The following is a 7366-nucleotide window of genomic DNA, read 5'->3' on the forward strand; positions in this document are numbered from 1 at the left end:
TCTTCAGCAACCCATGTTTGTCGTAAAAGGCGACTATGCTTGTCGTAAGAGGCGACTAACGGGATCAGGTGGTCAGGCTCGCTTACTTTGTTGATGCATGTCATCGTATCCCAATTGCGTGGATCGATGCTCATGATGTCAGTCACTGGAATATCTGATCCAGGCTCGATTATTTACAGGCCACCGTCATATAGCTGGAATATTGCTGAGTGTGGCGTTGAACAACAAACAAACGCTGCTTCAAGATATCCCATAATGTTTCTGTGAACGGAAACACTGTTTTACACTACACGGTCTAACTGTTTTTGATATAGCATGCTCAGCAAACAATTTTGTTTCCGTAAAACCCGAGGGAAATTTATATCGAGATTATCTCATACTGTGAAAAATCTATTTAGATCCAAAACACGACTTTATTCAGGTCCATCGTCACATAAATCAAACGCGTTTAGAAGCATTCAAACTTTTACTCTAAACATGCTTGTATTCCAGACATGTTGAGAGCGGCGGTGGGGTAGCCTCGTGGTTAAACGTTCGCTCGTCACGCTGAAGGCACGGGTTCGATTCCCCATATGGGTACATTGTGTGAAGCCCATTTCTGGTGTCCCCCGCCGTGATATCGTTGGTATATTGCTAAAAGCGGCGTAAAACCATATTCACTCACTCACATGTTAAGAATGACGTTTTAGATCTAAACATGATTTGGATTTAACCACATTTAAAATATATACATTTTGTACTGTGTCAGAATACGCCGAAGAACATACTCACTCACTCATATAGACATTTTGTCAAACTGACCGTTACATCATATTTGTATGATCTGATTATTCCGCGTACGTCGTGGTTTATTATTGAGCAGACGCCATGAAGCCTTACAGATTGTTTAGAATTTGGTAAATCAACGCATAAAATATGTCAATATCTACATGTGTATGTATATTCGACGTAATGATACCCTGTATTTATATACCGCACTCAGCAATATTCAAGCTATATGACGTCTACATATATATGTATGAAACATTCTCAGTCACACACACGCTGAGATCCGTGCTGGTATATACCCTCGGACCCGTTTTACGAAATGATCTTAACGATAAGACGATGCGACAGTCGTAGCACCGAGATCCATTTGTAGCACTGGACCTTGGCTAACGCTTAGTGTCTGAAAATTGATAATTTTGATATAAACATGTGCATGTAACTCAATTTAGATTGAAAAGGAGCCTATATTTACAGCTTTTTCGCTTAACAGAAAGGGCTTGGCGGAAGGGGAAATATTATGGTTCAGGGACTGCGACAAAGACTACACTGGATCTTTTTTACAACTTTTCTCCATCATCACCATCATCATCATCATCATCATCATCATCATCATCATCATAGAGCGCTTATCTGTGACTCTTTGTTCCACATTCCTGGAACGGTTGACAACACTCCGACAGGGAGTGTCAGTCTGATGTGTCATATCATCACCCAGCTTAACCGTGTAACGAGTTTCGGTGCAATCACACACAACGCAAATTTGAAGCCGCCAAGGGCTATCACTCTTCTGTACGGAGGAAAGCGGATTTGCCAAGCTGGAATCGACACGACTTTGGGCGAGACCTCATTCACAGTTAATCCGTAGCAGTCGTCTCATTTCCCTCCCTTTGTTGGGTGGCTTCACCTCTGACCTGGGCGTTACATGTAACAGTGTGTAGACATGTTATGATGTCCCAGAACAGACCTCGGTGAGATTTGGGTGACCTCAGTATCCGAGAGCTCCACAATTTTCCAAGGCACCATATTCACTGAAAACGATTGTATTAGCATATGACCATTCACAGAAGTCTGCTTGGCCTGTGTCCGAGAGAAATTGAGACGTTGGGTGTTCGCAAGGGTTTACTGTCATCTCAGGTCAGATGTATTTATCACAAAAAAGTTGGGAGTCGCCCCTGGGTAGCAACTAATGAATTAGTGTATACAAAGTAATGTACCAGCCACTGAAGCTAAGCTTCATCCCAGGGCCGCTAGGTGGCGCCACGGTTTTCGGATATCACCGTCGCTATCATTTCAATACAACCACGAGGATTGCCCTGGGGAAAATTGTTGTGGAAAACCCCGAATCGCTAAATATAGATGAACCTGTTCTAATAAATCACACTGACATCTACGGGTATGCTCTACAAGCAATCAGCGCTCCTTCCAAAGATTCTGAGACATGTGTTAAAAAATCCGACATCAATGTCGAACGGCGTCCTGAGTGGCTCAGGATAGAGAATTCGCTGTGCGTACCTTGGGCACAACATAAACCTTTGATCGTGGGTTCGAATCCCGGTTCGCCCCGAATATGTTTCTGGGTTTCTCAGCACCACATCCGTGCTCGTGGATTTACCCAAAATGGTAAACGTCTGGTAACACTTAGGGCTTTCCTCCCACATTAAGCTGACACGCCGTGCTATAACTGGAATACTGTTCAAAGCGGCGTTAAACCCAACTCTCGAGTCCCATGTAAAATACATATCCTGCGTGTTGCGGATGAGTTTTCAGAGAGCTGCCATATCATAGTCTTAACTGACAAGGATTGGCCTGTTCTTGACTGCCAATGTGTAACAAGGTTTGGCCTGTTCTTGACTGCCAATGTATAACAAGGTTTGGCCTGTTCTTGACTACTAATGTATAACAAGGATTGGCCTGTTCTTGACTGCCAATGCATAACAAAGTTTGGCCTGTTCTTGACTGCCAATGTATAACAAGGTTTGGCCTGTTCTTGACTGCCCATGTGTTACAAGGTTTGGCCTGTTCTTGACTGCCCATGTGTATCAAAGTTGGCCTGTTCTTGACTGACCATGTGTAACAAGGTTTGGCCTGTTCTTGACTGCCTACGTATAACAAGGTTTGGCCTGTTCTTGACTGCCCACGTGTAACAAGATTTGGCCTGTTCTTGACTGCCAATGTATAACAAGGTTTGGCCTGTTCTTGACTACTAATGTATAACAAGGATTGGCCTGCTCTTGACTGCCTATGTATAACAAGGATTGGCCTGTTCTTGACTACTAATGTATAACAAGGATTGGCCTGCTCTTGACTGCCTATGTATAACAAGGATTGGCCTGTTCTTGACTGCCTATGTATAACAAGGATTGGCATGTTCTTGACTGCCTATGTATAACAAGGATTGGCCTGTTCTTGACTACTAATGTATAACAAGGATTGGCCTGCTCTTGACTGCCTATGTGTAACAAGGTTTGGCCTGTTCTTGACTGCCTATGTATAACAAGGATTGGCCTGTTCTTGACTACTAATGTATAACAAGGATTGGCCTGCTCTTGACTGCCTATGTATAACAAGGATTGGCCTGTTCTTGACTACTAATGTATAACAAGGATTGGCCTGTTCTTGACTACTAATGTATAACAAGGATTGGCCTGTTCTTGACTGCCTATGTGTAACAAGGATTGGCATGTTCTTGACTGCCAATGTGTAACAAGGTTTGGCCTGTTCTTGGCTGCCAATGTATAACAAGGATTGGCCTGTTCTTGACTACTAATGTATAACAAGGATTGGCCTGTTCTTGACTGCCTATGTGTAACAAGGATTGGCATGTTCTTGACTGCCAATGTGTAACAAGGTTTGGCCTGTTCTTGGCTGCCAATGTATAACAAGGATTGGCCTGTTCTTGACTACTAATGTATAACAAGGATTGGCCTGTTCTTGACTGCCTATGTGTAACAAGGATTGGCATGTTCTTGACTGCCAATGTGTAACAAGGTTTGGCCTGTTCTTGACTGCCCATGTATAACAAGGATTGGCCTGTTCTTGACTGCCCATGTGTAACAAGGTTTGGTCTGTTCTTGACTGCCAATGTATAACAGGGTTTGGCCTGTTCTTGACTGCCAATGTGTAACAATGATTGGCCTGTTCTTGACTGCCCATGTATAACAAGGATCGGCCTGTTCTTGACTGACCATGTATAACAAGGTTTGGCCTGTTCTTGACTGCCAATGTGTATCAAGGTTGGTCTGCTCTTCGCTGCCTATGTGTAACAAGGATTGGCCTGTTCTTGACTGCCAATGTATAACAAGGATTGGCCTGTTCTTGACTGCCAATGTGTAACAAGTTTTGGCCTGTTCTTGACTGCCAATGTGTATCAAGGTTGGTCTGCTCTTCGCTGCCTATGTGTAACAAGGATTGGCCTGTTCTTGACTGCCCATGTGTAACAAGGTGTCGTTGTCCCTAGGGAGACATAAACGGGCGATCCAGGGTAGATGATATATGGCGACCGGGTCTGTGTCTACCTGTCACCAGGTGAGTCGACACCTCATTTTTATTTCATCTCAAACTGGTGTTGTTTTCCCAGACCAGACTACTGACAGTCGTGTAGACACTATTGGGAAATGCCGCCCGACTGAATAAAAACTTGTGATGCTGCACCTAGGGAGACGATGTGGTATGAGAATCATTTCAACTTCAATAATTGATGCCTAAGCATACAAATTCAATTGCAAATTAGAAAAAACTCAAACTATAACCGCTTTCTATTCAGCCGAGATGATAGGATACTTTCTTAAGATCTTGCTCACTTTGTTGTTAATTTGAGTGACAAGACATTAAAAGGCGCTTCTCGGGTGTCTTCTGGAGCTCAAGAACTATCATTGATTTTTAAAAGGTGCAGTTAGGACCGTAGCATAATACATTTAGGTGTTCTATTTTGTTTGTGGAGCAACGTGAGAAAATAAAAATATACTAACACAGTTAAAATGATAGTGGCGGTGTAATGATAAATGTCTGTAAAATTAAAATGGGGAGTGTAGATCAATATCTGGTGGGTCCACTATGTTGGGCGATACACGCATGGCACCTTGATGGTTTTCTGTTGATTAACTTGCGTATGGTTGCCCTTGGTATTGCCCGCCATTCTGCCTGAAGAGCCATTCCAAGCTGGGCCACGTTGGCAGGTGTTGGGTCTCTAGTGTACACTCTCAGCCCGAGAACATCCCTCAGATGCTCTCTTGGGGACATGTCAGGGGGACTTAGCGGGCCAGTCCAGTGTCCGTATGCCTTCTCGTCGGAGATAATCGGTGGCGATCTGGGCACGATGTCTTGCGTTGTTATCTTGCAGTTCAAAATTCTGCTAATAATACTAGCGAGTGGAACAAACAGTTGGCAAAACTTTGCCAACATATCGCTGGTCAGTCAAATGTTCATTCACAATAACCAAGTCAGTTCGCCTGTCATGTGTGATATCGCACCAAACCATGACACTACCGCCCTGATACCGATCATTGTCTGGAACTGTCCTCACATACCTCTCGCCGCTACGTCGCCAAAAGCATTTTCTGACATCTGTGAATCGGAGGCAAAACCTTGAATCATATGGCGTAACGCCAGTGGAGCACATCCCTGTCCTCGGTGTTGCCTAGCCCACCCCAGTCTTTGTCGCCTATGGTAAGCTGTTAGGGCCACACCCTTCACAGGCCGGCTGCATAGAGGCGGTTTTGAAAGGTAGATGTTGAAATTCGCCTTCCTGTTATTGTACGGAATTCTCTATTGATAACAGGAGAGATATGAATCTATGTCGTAGTGCAATAAATGTAATGGGACCATCTTCTCTCAGTGTAGCATTTTAGGCCTGTCACGCTCAGGTCGCATTCCCACAGTCGAGATTGGCACGTTTTGGTTTGCCCAACATTAGGGCATCTTGGGTATTGGCGTCCTCTATCGTTCCTAAAATTCGCCATTTTGTCTGTTCAATCTCGGATGTACTGATAAAGCTTGTGTCGAGCCTGAGCTCAGTTGTCATCCATGACATGTATAAAAAATAATGTTGCACAAAGAAAACTGCGAGTTGTAAATAGACTTCCTAGACTTAATTTCAGGAATTGACTGAAGTGAACTGTTCTGTAACTGCCAACAGTAACATAAGAAAAAGTGTTGCAAGACTGACCCCTAAATTAGTTTACACTGCTCGCTAGGCCTGATTACATTCTCTAGATGGAACTGTATTGTATTGCTTAAGGCGCCTTACGAGCGCGTGGAACCGTTGCTGGGCTCGAATCCCAAACTCGGCCTCATTGTTTTTCTAGATTGGCCATACGCGTGGGGAACTGAGGGCATAACTCCAGGCTTACCACCCATGTCAGGCTGTATCTCGTACCCTCGTCACTCACTCGTATCCTCAGATTCATCCATTTATTGGTCCCTGTCTTACTGAACCCAGGAACGGTAAGGTAACCCACTGGTTCAACCAGTTGCTTGTCATGCCGAGGACATGGGTAAAATGTGACAAGCCCTTTTGTGGTATATCTCCGGTCTCCGTCCTGATATGACTAAAGCCTTGTAATATAAAGTTAGTGTGTATGTATAAAAAATATAAGAATAGCACGAATTATTCTCCTACATGTCTCAGTTTTATTTTAGGGACACATTTCCCTGAAGATAAAATTCAAACATGATCAAGAAAAATCGTGTCGTGAGATTTTTAAAAATTTCTTAATGTAGTACTGTACACTAGCGAATTCCCCCCCCCCCCCCCCCCCCCCCTCTCTCTCTCTCTCTCTCTCTCTCTCTCTCTCTCTCTCTTCAAACCGTTCCTTTCTCAGTAAACCATCGCAAAGAAGCTGAAAATTGCTTGAGTACAATGAAGTTCTTCGTGAAGAAAGTCAGTACATAATAGAGTGTATGTGTATTACCTTGAGATCGTCCCGCCATTGTGCCAGCGGACAGACCAGGAAGTGAGGGCTGTGTGTAGGGATGCTGGGATGGTTATACCTACTTATGGACCTTGAGGTGGCTCCAGATCATGCGGGAGGGAATGAATAGAAGTATTTACCTAACGCGGGATTACTGCCAGGCCACTGATCCGATGATCCGTGTATACAACCCTGTTCGTATTGCACGTTTCATCTGCCGTCCAACATTACACATAAAAGGAAAAATGCCAGATATCAAAACAAAATGTTAATGGTTTAAAATTATCCCATGAAATCTGAAATTACGATAATAATTCAAATAATAATAACATTTACACGCCCTAAACGTATCGAACTGATGAGATAAATCCAGTTTGGGAAAGGTTTTCAAAATACATTCACCTCGCCCTGAGGCTTCCGTCGCGTAGTGATACAAGGAAAACAGTGCCTTTCATGCTCGACTGTTCGCCAGCACTGATCATATCAAGCTGAAGAAGGAGGATTTAATTACAGTCAGCATGCTCTTGCAAAGTGACGGCAGAAACTAACACCAAAGAGATCTGGACGTTTATAGGCCAGCTCCGGAACTTTTTTTTCAATCTCAGTGTCTGTTAGGCAGTGATGTTAACTTCATTATAGTGGCTTACATTTTCCGATTTAATAATCTCTCCAGGAATTGAAGATCTTTT

Source organism: Haliotis rufescens, unplaced genomic scaffold (assembly GCF_023055435.1).
Source record: "Haliotis rufescens isolate VD_foot unplaced genomic scaffold, xgHalRufe1.0.p SCAF_75, whole genome shotgun sequence".
In the NCBI taxonomy this organism is placed as follows: Eukaryota; Metazoa; Mollusca; class Gastropoda; order Lepetellida; family Haliotidae; genus Haliotis; species Haliotis rufescens.